At 41.1% G+C, this 13,335-nt stretch overlaps 1 long non-coding RNA gene and 1 pseudogene across 3 annotated transcripts in view; both read left to right on the forward strand.

The window, feature by feature from the left end:
* The window catches only part of LOC132663654 (uncharacterized), an 80,540-nt gene that overhangs the window by 26,997 nt on the left and 40,208 nt on the right, over window positions 1-13,335 (forward strand). For 2 of the 3 annotated variants that reach the window (XR_009603189.3, XR_013551489.2), the window contains exons 1-2: window positions 12,461-12,653; window positions 12,765-12,845. This is a non-coding gene — a long non-coding RNA (uncharacterized LOC132663654). Of the gene's footprint in view, window positions 1-12,460; window positions 12,654-12,764; window positions 12,846-13,335 lie in introns of those variants that run through there. The other variant, XR_013551490.2, reaches the window with a different exon arrangement.
* On the forward strand, window positions 5,444-6,461 carry LOC132663419 (heterogeneous nuclear ribonucleoprotein A1-like; annotated as a pseudogene).

The following is a 13,335-nucleotide window of genomic DNA, read 5'->3' on the forward strand; positions in this document are numbered from 1 at the left end:
ACATTTGCCAGGGGTCAGAACACATAGAAATTACAGTGCCCTTTGCAGAATGCCATGAAATATTGATAGGTCTAATTTCCTTGTAGAATAGATCACTTGAGCAAAGTTATCAGTTGAGCCAAAAACTGATCATGGGATATGAGAGCTAGAAAGTACCTCAACGAGATGGATACACTCAGGATCATAGAAAAGTTTACTTCCAGCAATAAAGACTTCATTACATAAACTCTGCACAGGTCTTTACATCTTAACTGATACGAGCATTTACAGTATCTTTAACAAATTAAGTGTATGGGTTTTCGGCTACGATAGGTTTCCTTCTAATTCATCCATTTTTAAGTAATAGCCAAAACGTCATTCTGGGCATACACATGTTAGAAATACGCTGTGGAAAAAAATTTTTTTAATTGAGAAAATGGTCATTCATTGCCTAAGAGTCTTCTGCAGATTGCGTGTCCCTTATTTTCTATTGGTGGTAGGACCTTTTAGCTCAGGTCACTGAGAACTGTGTCTTGTGGGAATAAAACACAAGAACCTGGGAACAAAGGTGGTTTGGGTACAAAGGTGCTTACAAAGAGGTCAGTTTAAGTCCTGCACCTGTTGAAGTCAGGCACTGATGTGCCGTTAACCACATAAGTGTTTGGAGTGTGTACATCTGATTGTGCAATGTATTTAAGAACACACATTTTCACTCAAGAATTCCTATAATTCTTTGCTTCACGGGAATCATGATGTCTAATGACGTTACCAACCATTAGTCAGAATGTCTGACCCACATGACGTACCAATTTTTTTCAGTCAAAAGCTAGGTGTTTTGATTAAGTTGTGAATTTAGATGTTTACACTGATACGGATTCAAGTGATGTTTTGGGAAAAGTAGAATTAGACAGTGGATTTCCATATCTGGCATTATGCCAAACTACATAGCCAGAAAACCCTTCTAATACAGAACACATAGGATTTTAGATAAACTATAAAAACATTCTCTTAATTGACTAGTACCTGCAAAAAAAAAAAAAAAAAATATATATATATATATATATATATATATATATAAAATAAGGAAATAAAAACAACCAAGGAAATTTTCAGTAGCCAAAAATAAACAAGGAATTGACAACCAGAGGGATCAACAAATAGATCTGACACTATGCGAGCTTGAGAAAGAAGGGTCTCAGTTACTTAGGTAGGGTCTTATATTTTAATAGCTTTGGGTCCCTACAAAGTGGGGAGTTGAAAATGAAATTTCTACGTAAAGCCATGACTCCAGAAGAGTTACAACTTTGCCCAATGGCACAGGGAACTTCTTCGTTTCAATCTAAAAACTGGTGGGGGGAAATGTCTCTCTTAAGAATTTATTATCACATGAATGTCCTCACATGGGTTAGGCATGGGTTCAGATCTCAAATTAATATGACCCACATCACTTAGGAAGCCATAGTTGAAAAATAAAAACCAAAGTGGTTTGTGGTGGGTCATACCTGTAAAAGTATGCGCAAACCTTCTCTGGAGGGGATACACAGGGTTTCAGATAATGGAATTGTCTATTAGTACCTATAAGTTTTTAAATAATTAAAACTTAAAAATATATGGAAAAGAACAGCTATGAAAAGTGAATAAGCTGACTTGAAAAACTGGCAAAGAAGAATTTCTAACAATGTAAATGTAGTTAATAAAATTTTAAAAAGGGAATAATACAAGCTAAATGCAGATGAAAAGAATATGAATAAACTGGAATACAGGACAGAAGAAATTACTTAGAAAGTAGCACAGGGAAAGAGATTAAAAGTATTAAAGTTAGGATAAGAAGAAACATTTAAAGAATGAGAAGTTCTGGGGCACTGGATGGCTCAGTCCGTTAAGGGTCTTGATTTTGGCTCCGGTCATGGTCTCACGGTTTGTGATTTCGAGCCTCGCATCAGCCTCCATGCTGAGGTGGAGGCTGCTTGGGATTCTCTCTCACTGCCCCTCCCCTGCTCTGTCTCTCTGCCTCTCTCAAAAATAAATAAATAAACATTACAAAAAAAAAAAAAAGATACCTAGGAAATCCAGGACAAGGTAGTGAGAATTACATGTACTTATTAGATAGAAGAACATACAATGACCAGCGAAAGTAGTTATTCTTCTGTTCAGGAAGAGCAATGAAAAGAGCCACTCTCTATGCTCGTTGGGAATGTGGTTACCGGGGAGAAATCCTTATTTAGAGCAACTCTCTTAAACTTATCAAAATACACTTTAACTGGGTTTTATTAAAATGGTGCTTTTAAAAAATGATAGTCCATGGTAAGGAAGTGAACCACTTGGCACTCAACTTGACATCCTTTCAAATTGCGAACAAGAAAGCTATGAAGGCACAATAAGATAATTCAGATAATTAGCCTCTGAAGCTAAATGAATCTTTTACCAAAGGAAAAAAGGAATACAAGTTACTTTTCAAACAGGTCGCAAGGTTTTTTTACTTTAGATCTATTTTATTTTTAACGTTGTATAAAATGCTAACTTTAAGAAACTAGAATGACTTAAAATATTACATTAGGGACATCATGATGGGGAAAATACCATTTAAAAAGTATTCAAGTAAAGGGGGTGCCTGGATGGCTCAGCCAGTTGGGCACCCAGCTTTGGCTCAGGTCATGATCTCACAGTTCTTTGGTTCAAGTCCCACATTGGGCTCTGTGCTGACAGCTCAGAGCCTGGAGCCTGCTTCAGATTCTGTGTCTCCCTCTCTCTCTGCCCCTCCCCCGCTCACTCGCGCGCGCGCACTCTCTCTCTCTCTCTCTCTCTCTCAAAAATGAATAAACATTTAAAAATTAATTAAAAATATTAAAAAAATAAAAGTATTCAAGCAGGGGCACCTGGCTGGCTTAGTTGGTGGAGTCCGCAACTCTTGATCTCATGGTCATGAGTTCAAGTCCCATGTTGGGCCAAGAGCTTACTTAAAAAAAATTTTTTTTTAAATAATAAAATAAAATGTATTCAAGTAAGCACATGCTTATTGTAGAAATTATGGGCCTGAAGTAGGAGGATTCAGAGTTGGAAAAATATTGATATTGCCTCTTTAAATTATTTTGGGTTGATACATTAATGGCCAGATGTTAAGATTATTTTCTTGATTTTTTGTTAAGTGTTCCTTTCTTAAGAGATTTTTCCTTTTGGAATTGAACTGTGTTTTTACAGTTACCAAAAACACATCCTTACAATATGCTATTGTTCATAAGTAAAATTTAAGAATAATTTTTAAAGAACAGATTTATATTCATGGATCAAAAAGGAAATTATAAAGGAAATCAGAATTATTTGAAATTAAACAGTCCTCATTTGCAAATATCTTCTCCCAATCTAAAAGTTACCTTTTAGTTTTGTTGATTGTTCCCTTTGCAGTGCAGAAGCTTTTTTTTTTTTTCTTTTTTTTTTCTTTTTTTTTTTTTCTTTTTTTTCCGGAAGCTTTTTATCTTGAGGGCGTCCTCATCATTTTTGCTTTTGTTTCTCTTGCCTCCAAAGACGTATCTAGTAAGAACTTGCCTCAGCCAATGTTACCGCTTTGTTCTCTTCTGGGAGTTTGATGGTTTTCTGTCTCACATTTACATCTCTCACCCATTTTGAATTTATTTTTGTATATGCTGTAAAAAAAGGGTCCACTTTCATTCTTTTGCATGGTGTCGTCCAGTTTTCCCAACACCATTTGCTAAAGAGACTGTCTTTTTTCCATGGGATACTCTCTCCTGTTTTCTTGAAAATTAGTTGACCATATAGTTGTGGGTTCATTTCTGTGTTTTCTATTCTGTTCCATTAATCTATGTGTCTGGTTTTTTTGTGCCAGTACCATACTGTTTTGATCATTACAGCTTTGTAATGTAACTTGAAGTCTGGAATTGTGATACCTCCAGCTTTACTTTCCTCTTTCAGGATTGCTTTGGCTATTTGGGGTCTTTTGTGGTTCCATACAAATTTTAGGATTGTTTGTTCAAGCCCTGTGAAAAATGTTGTTGGTATTTTGATAGGGATTGCATTACATGCGTAGATTGCTTTGGGAGTATAGACATTTTAACAATATCTGTCCTCCAATCCATGAGCATGAATGTTTTTCCATTTCTTTGGGACTCTTAATGTTGAGAACAAGCTGAGGGTTGCTGGAGTGGAGGTGAGTGATGGGGGTGCGTTAAATGGATGATGGTTATGAAGGAGGGCACCGTGGTGAGCCCTGGGCATTGTATGTAACTGATGAATCACTAAATTCAACACCTAAAACTAATAATACACTTTTGTTAAGTAACTGGAATTTAAATAAAAATGTGAAACTAAAAAAAAAATTAAATTAAATTAAATTAAATCAAAACAAAACTCTGGGGGGCCATACTAGATGCAGCTGAAAGGAACATGAAGTAATCCAAAGAAAGAGGGACCATATAATACAAAAGGAACACAAATCAATGAAATTGAAAACACATGTTGGTGTTTGACCACATGTTGTATTAATGACTGTGGTGTTCTCTCTCTAACCCTGAATCCCCTGAGAGGTGAAGAAAAAGTCACAAATATGAAATTTTCTCCTTTATTAATGATAAACTACTTACAGGGTATGACTTGCAGCAAGGGCCAAATGCGTCCCCCAGTACTCTCTGCCCAGCCTCCCTTTGTAGAACTTGGAACTCCACACTAGAGACAGCCAGATGCACTATTAGGATTGTTATCTTACACGGGTTTGGAGAGTAGAAAGAGATCCAGTTTCTGGTGTTTAGGATTTTTGATGGTTTACAATCACTCAATCAAGAAATGAGTCCCAATAATGGATACTCAAGATCACCTCCATGCAGAGGAGTAAGGAATATGAGAGAACATCAGGATTATTTAGGGAAACCTAATCACATGTAAACCATAAGTATTTCCTTCTAGTAAATACAATAGAGAGGATCAACCACATCAAACATTTTAAGTTTAATAAAGTAGACACATTTTGGACAAAGTTGAAAAAATAAAAAGGATATAGATAGAGCCCTAATATATATATATATATATAATGCTTTATTATATATATGCTTTATATGATACATATATATGCATTATATTATACATATATATATGTTCCATGTTAATACATATATATATTAAGTGCCGTATATATATGTATATATATATATATATATATATATATATATATATATACACACACACTCATATGCTTAATATATATACGTATTAACATGGAACAGGTCATATATATATATGCTTTATAATGACCTGTTCCACGTTAATACATATATATATTAAGCATATAAGCATATATATATATATATATATATGGCACTTACTATATATATATATGTATTAAGATTGAACAGGGAATATAAACTAAGATAAAACAGATATTAAAATAATAAAGGACTTTTCTGCCCTCGGACACCGGTGAGTAAGCACGGTTAAAGTCTCCCCTCCCACCGCCATCATGTCTAAGTCAGAGTCTCTCCCAAAGAGTTTGAACAGCCGTGGAAGCTTTTCATCGGAGGTTTGAGCTTTGAAAGAACCGATGAGAGTCTGAGGGGCCACCGTGAGCAGAGAGGAATGCTCACGGACTGTGTGGTAATGAGACGTCCAAACACCAAGGACGCCAGAGGCTTTGGGCTTGTCACGTTTGCCACCGTGGAGGGGTTGGATGCAGCCGTGAATGCAGGGCCACACAAGGTGGATGGAAGCGTTGTGGAACCAAAGAGGGCTCTCTCAGAGAAGATTCTCGAAGACCTGGCGCCCACTTAACTGTGAAAAAGATTTGTGTCGGTGGCCTTAAAGAAGACCCTGAAGAATATCATCTAAGAGATTACTTTGAACAGTATGGGAAGATGGAAGTGACTGAAATCATGACGGACCGAGGCAGTGGCCAGAAGAGAGGCTTTGCTTTGTAACATTTGATGACCATGACTCCGTAGACAAGATTGTCATTCAGAAATACCATGCTCTCAGTGGCCACAACTGTGAAGCTAGGAGAGCTCTATCTAAGCAAGAGATGACAGGTGCTTCCTCCAACCAAGGAGGGCGAAGTGGTTCTGGAAACTCCGGTGGCGGTCGTGGAAGTGGTTTTGGTGCGAATGAGAACTTGGGTCACGGAGGAAACTTCAGTGGGCGAGGTGGCTTTGGTGGCCGTCGAGGTGGTGGTCAAAATGGTGGCAGTGGGGACGGCTACACTGGATTTGGTAACGGAGACAGTTTTGCAGGTGGTGGACGCTATAATGATTTTGGCAATTCCAATCAATCTTCAAATATTGGACCCATGAAAGGAGGAAAGTTTGGAGACAGAAGCTCTGGCCCCTGTGGCGGTCGAGGCCAGTACTTTGCCAAACCACGAAACCAAGGTGGCTAATGGCGGCTCCAGCAGTATCAGTAGCTATGGCAACGGCAGATGGCAATGGCATTGGCAATGGCAGCTTACTGCTGGGAAACATAGCTTAGCAGGAGAGGAGGGCCAGTGACGTGACGGGGAAGCTAGAGGTTACAACAGATTCGTGAAGTCAGCCGAGCACAGTGGTGGCAGGGCCCAGCTGCTACAAAGAAGACATGTTTTAGACAATACTCATGTGTATGCGCAAACAACTCGAGGGCTGCATCTGTGACTAATCGTATAACAGGTGACTTTAGTTTCTGTTCTGTGGAAAGTGTAAAGCATTCCAACAAAGGGTTTTAACGTGGATTTTTTTTTTTTTGCACCCATGCTGTTGATGGCTAAATGTGATAGTCTAATCGTGATGCTGAATAAATGTGTCTTTAAAAAAAATCATGATGATAAAGGAATCATGTGAACTTTAAACAAACAAATTTAAAAGTTTAGGAAAAAAATGGATAATTTCCCAGGAAAATACAATTTTGTATGGCTGACTCAGAAAGAAATAGCAACCCAAATGGACTTAGAATCATTAGAGAAATTCACTCTATATTAAAAATCTACCCAACACTCCCCCATCTCCCACCAGAAAGAAAGAAAGAAAGAAAGAAAGAAAGAAAGAAAGAAAGAAAGAAAGAAAAGAGAAGAGAAAAGAAAGAAAAGGAGGACAAGAGGGGCACCTGGGTGGCTCAGTCAGTTAAGCCTCCAACTTTGGCTCAGGTCATGAGCTCCTGGTTGTGAGTTCGAGCCCCATGTCAGGCTCTGTGCTGACAACTCAGAGCCTGGAGCCTGTTTCAAATTCTGTGTCTCCCTCTCTCGCTGCCCCAACCCCATTCATGCTCTGTCTCTGTCTCTGTCTCTGTCTCTCACTCTCTCAAAAATAAACATTAAAAAAAAAAGAAAAGAAAAGGAGGACAAGGAAGAGTTGGAAGAGGAAAAGGAAGGAAAGAAGGAAGGAAGGAAGGAAGGAAGGAAGGAAGGAAGGAAGGGCAAAGAACCATCACCGAATCCAAAGAAATCACAAATGGTTCCAGACAATTTGGACCACCCAGACTTTTCTCAAGGATGACTTAAATTTCTTCTCTGAGGAAGGGCAATTCTATTTTCCTTTAATTTCTTGAATTTTCTTTGGTAACATTTGCTTTCTTTTCATCAAATATTTAAAGGGAGGGGAACAGGCTATGAAAATATAGTTCCTTCATTAATAGAAAAGTGGCCAATGTGAGATAAATTTTGTATGTAACTCCATTTTAGGGGAATAGTCAATATTAATTTTAAAATTGTGTGTGGGTTGAGGGGGGCCACTCTACACCTATTAGAATGGCCATTTGCAACAACATGGATGAACCTAGAGGACGTCAGACACAGAGAGCCAAATACTGCAGAACTCACTCGTATGTGGAATCTGGAACTATCAGACTTAGAAACAAAGAATGGTGGTTACCAGATGCCAGGGGAAGGAGATTATGGAGAGATGTTGATTAAGGGGTAAAAGTCTCAGTTGTGTAAGATAAATTCTGGAAATCTAATGTACAGCAATGTGGCTATATAGTTAACAATATTGCATCGTATAATTGAAATTTGCTGAGAGGGTAGATCTCAAGTGTGCTCACCATGCACTTGAAAATTATAACTGTGTGAGGTGATAGATATGTTAATTAGCTTGATTGTGATAAATATCTTACGAAGTATACAGTCATCAAATCATCGAGTTGTATACCTTAAATATATATGATTTTTAATTGGATTGAAAAGAAATTCAGTTATGGCGTCAGCTCTGTGGCAACACTTTCCATTGCTAGGGTAACATCCACCAGGATGCGGTATATGCTCTAAATTACCAGCCAGTATATGGCGATGTTTCTCTTGTGGCCAGGAATCAAGGGGGTAGAAATGGGAGTCACTCCTTTCTCTACTGTCCTTAGGGATCCATTAGTAAAATGTTTGGCTTTTGTTCCACAGCTTTGGGATCTACTGATTTAAAGGTAAATCCCAAAGGAGAAAGCTTCCACTAGGAAACACAGCAGTGGGTTTTTGACTGGAACCTCACATGCTCTACTGATTGTTTTAGGCAACTCATGCCAAGGAACAAACTAGCAACGACAACAACCAGTCTCCATACTTGCTGACTGGGGTGATTGATAGATCCTGACCATCAAGGAGAAGTGAGGTCAGGGAAGAGTATGGCTGGAAGATAGGAGATCCTTTAGGCTGCCTGTTAGCCTTCCGGTGTCCTGCAATAAATGTTAATGGAAAACTACAACAGCCAGTACAATCAGGATTGCTAATGGCCCAGACTGTTCTGGAACGAAGGCTTGTTTCACTCCATCATGCAAGATTATGACTAGCTGCCCTGCTTGCTGAGGAAAAAGAAAATACAGACTATGGGGACGCCTGGGTGGCTCAGTCGGTTAAGCGTCTGACTTCAGCTCAAGTTATCATCTCACAGTTCGTGGGTTTGAGCCCCGCATCAGGGTCTGTACTGACACCTCAGAGCCTGGAGCCTGCTTCGATTCTGTGTTTCCGTCTCTCTCTGCCTCTCCCCAGCTTGTGCTCTGTCTCTCAAAAATGAATACACCTTGAAAAAAATTTTGAAAAAAAAAGAACATACAGACTATGGTAGCAAAAGAGAAAACTAATAAGTACCAGCTATGACTACATGACCAGTTGTAGAAATGAGGAAGATAGTATTTATTTATTTTTATTTTTTTAACATTCATTTATTTTTGAGAGAGAGACAGAGAGACAGAGCACAAGCAGGGGAGAGCAAAGAAAGAGGAGACACAGAACTGGAAGCAGGCTCCAGGCTCTGAGCTGTCAGCACAGAGCCCAATGTGGCACTCGAACTCGTGAACCATGAGAGTTCATGACCTGAGCTGAAGTCGGATGCTTAACCGACTGAGCCCCCAAGGCTCTCCTAGGAAGGTAGTATTATAACTGTCCCTTGCTTTGATATGAACATATTCATAATAAATATTATCCATTGTAATTTTTCTAATCCTCCTACTTTTTAACATAGGATTGTTAATAGCAGTGAACTTTATATCCCAGTGTTTAAATTCAGGGCTGAAGGTGACACATAACTCGGCTAGGAGAGGTCTGAACATCATCCAGTGAGGGACAGCAGTGACACGTGAGTGTCTGTGTATACCTCTTTTGGGGAAAGGGTTTGCATCTTCCAGCTGTACGTGGGACAGCTGCATCATGTTATATAGAAGCCTGATTTTACTGTTGTCTTTACTTGAAAATTCAATGTGGTTTAAAACAAGAGAGAGACTTGTATAGGCACACCAGGGGGGAGGAGTGCGTTGTGGCCGTTTGTATGGCACCACCTTGTAAACTTGGAGCTCCATTTCCCAGAATTCCATTGCGTGTATGGTTCCAGGTTGTAGTTGGCCAAAAAAGGAACCCGTGTGAAATTTAGGAGGCAGAAGTAGGGTAGCGGTCATTATTCTCCAATGGTCATTTTGTTGGCCGCTATGATGACAGATGGTTGTAGAGGTGTCCAACAGTTTCCGGCTGTAACTCACTCCCACCCTCTTCCATTGTATGCCCAGCTCCTCTTCGGAATTTCTGGCCCTGGTGACCAACAGCAGCCACTGACTCCCCTCCAGATGCTTGACTCGGATCCCCAGAGGTAGTAGCAGCTTCCCTCAGACCTTTCCACGAACTCCCCCTTTGCAGCTCCCTTCCGGTAGCTTGATGGGCGTGGCTTTTCAAAATGACCAATTGGTGATGCCATGTCTGACCCTCCAACTTTCTACAGCTCTTCCCACGCAGGAAAAAGTTATTATTTTTCCATAAGAAGTCCTTTATCCTGTAACACACAAAATGACTCGTCTCCCTCCCTGAACTCCGACTGCTCCAGATGAAATCAGACACATCATGAGCAACTTCTTGGCCGTATCTATAAGAGAGACTTCCCCTTCTTTATCCATTCCTTCTTCCTACTGCCTGGAGTGCAGACGTGATGGCTGGAGCTCTAGCAGCAACTCTTGGACCATGAAGGAGCAGTCTCACTCTATGGACGGAGGAACAGCGAGAGAAGAAGCCAAGCTGGTGATTGTGGAGCTGCCATTTACACCCGCTTCCCTCTGGCTTTTTGACATGGAAGGAAATACATTGCCGTTTAGTCTGTTCTAAGTGCAAGTTTTCTATCACTCATACCCCAAACTAGTCTTCTCTGGAATACTGCCTGAAGATTTTTTCTTTTTATTTGCTGCATGATATTCCATCAGATTAATATACCTTATTATATTTAACCATTTCTCCTTGTGGACATAGGCTCCGAGGTTTACTCCAGCGTTCAGATATTATAAATAATGCGGCCGCAAATATCTTTGGGAATATATCCTCTGCCCTTCCTTATTTATAAACCTCTCCCTCCACCCATATGTGGAGGGAATTTTGCAGTCCCCATCTTTGTAGGGAGCGTCTGGAACACTAGAGTGCTCCAAGTATGTTTGAGCAGGGATGGATAAGTGAATGAATGCTCCACGACGCTAGTCATGGTGTTGCAATGCTCAGTCTGTCACAGGCCTTCCCCAGTGCTCATCCTACTGACCAAGTTCTTACCTAGGATGCCACATCCTACAATCATCTCAAGCCCCCCCCCCCCAAATAAATAAATAAACAGCACCAAGATGCAAGCTAATGTTCGTCTTAATATCAAATCCGTGCATTTTGTGCCTCCATCCATCCATCCATCCATCCATCCACCCATTTCTTCAAGAAACATTTATGGAGCCTCCCTGTAACGCATCAGGTATAGTATCTGATGCTGGGGATGCAATAATGGAAAAGACCCAGTCCTTCATCTCAAACAGGTCACAGTCTAGTTGGGAGACCGTTGGAAAAGCAGTTACAATGCTGAGGGACAAATACTCTGATGGGATAAGATCTAGGTGTCATGGGTTAAGGGAAGGCCCTTCAACACAGTCAGGGCAAGGGGGAGAGAGGATATAGAATTCTTCAAGGGGTGAGCTCCACAACGTGGGGAGGAAGGTGGAGAATATTCCCAGGAAAGGAGAACAAGGCCCTTTCATGGATCGTGTGTCCTTCGCCGATGGCCAGTACCTACTCTTAACTTTCTTGAGCCTTGTCCCTCACTCCTAGTGACTCAGAGATACCTGGTGTGATGGTTCAGACTCCCAATCTCACTTCCTACTGTGTTCTTTAACTATCTTGTGTTCTTTGTCGTCTTTACCCCTCCCCAAACTTGGCCTTGAGTTTGTTTTCTTATTTGAGCCTGTGTTCGGTTTCCTGGGGCTGCTGTAACAATGAACCGCAAATGGCAGTTTAAATAACAAGAGATTTACCATCTCACATTCAGGAGGCTGAAGTCTGGGATCAAGATGTCAGCAGTGATGGTTTCTTCTGAGGGCTCTGAGGGAGGGTCTGTGCTCAAGTGTTCTTTGGCTTGGAGATGGCATTCTTCCGGAGTCTTCACGTTGTCTTGCTTCTTTGTGTGTTTGTCTCTGGATCTAAATGTCTTCTCACTGTAAGCATACCATCGTATTGCATGGGGGCCTACCCTCATGACCTCATTAACTCAATTATCTGCAAAGCTTATTTCCAACTAAGGTCACATTCAGAGGTACTGTGGTTAGGACTTCAGTACCTTTTGGAGGGATACAATTCAACCCTCCACAGAACGCGAGATCTCACCTCCTATCTAATTGTTCCTGCTCTGTCCCACCTGCTGCAAGGTGACGTTTAGGAAAACCACCACCAAAAAGTCCTGATGGTCCTGCTTGTGATTTTTTTCATCACTAATGTCCCCATGTTGTGGCTGGTGTTTAATGAAATTGACCACCTCCTCTGTGGGCTGTAACTATAAGGCCGAGGAAATGAACGACAGAGAAACCGATCTGACCTGGCAGTGAGGCCATTTCCAGGTAGCTTTTTGCAGATCCCCACTGTGTACTTCATTCTCATAAGCCATATGCAATTAAGCAGTGAGCCCCCCTGAGTCAGGCCCTGCTGCTCCCTATTGTCGAAACGAACATCTGGGGTAAGTAACGATAGCTGGATCACAGGCGCACATGAGGCTGCGTTCGGCCGTGTAGGCGGGGTGCAATGTCAGCATGAATGTCTGTTACAGGCTGCTGGGGGGAGGGCTCACTTGAATAACTGCTCAAAAAGGGAGGCCTGAGAGCACAAGTGAGCCACCCACCGCTTCAACAGAGAAGCAGACGCTTGCGGCTGGGAGGTTTATTAGTAAACCTGTTCCAGAGCCTCTTAACGAGCGCGCCTGGATGAGTTTCCCAGGATCCGTATTCGTGTTAGTGTCCCACCCACCTGCCCCGGGCCCTCCCAAAGGTCACCTTCAGATTCACTGAATGGTTCCCATATACCTTGAAGCCTTCTCAAACACCTGTCTCTTCTGCCTTAGGACTTTCTGTGGCCGGAGGACCATCTTCCCCAAGGGCAAAGCAGGCTGGGATCCCTGCAGAGTTAACTTCCAATTTCCCAGGTACGTTCTGCACCTTGTCTCAGAGGGTCTCCAGCCGAAATGAGCCTCTGTTATCCACAGTGGCACCTGCGAATTAACAAACTCACCCTTTATTGGGTTCCCTCCCTTCTCTGGTTTACCTCCCCGTGTTTCCTGGGATTCCCTCCCAAATAAACTACTTGCCCCCAAATTCTCATCTTAGAGCCTGCTCTTGAGGGGACTCACATTAAGTCAGGGCTTATAAACCCCCGAAACTCTAGGCAAACGTATGCATGCCTGCGTACTTTTCTGGGAAAGGGTACACGATTTTCATCAGCTTCTCAAAAGTTCTTACCCAGCACCCAAATAAGGGTAAAAAAAAAACAGTGCTCATCATTTCATGGATAAGAAGAGTTATTTCTGTCAGGTTTAATCAAATCACTTTCAGCCTGGGAAACCAAAGGGAATGGAGTTAATATTTCAACTTGTTGACAGAGCAGCTTGATGGGAAGCAGGATGTGTGGGAGTTAAG

This window comes from Panthera onca, chromosome D4 (genome assembly GCF_046562875.1).
Source record: "Panthera onca isolate mPanOnc1 chromosome D4, mPanOnc1 haplotype 2, whole genome shotgun sequence".
In the NCBI taxonomy this organism is placed as follows: domain Eukaryota; kingdom Metazoa; phylum Chordata; class Mammalia; order Carnivora; family Felidae; genus Panthera; species Panthera onca.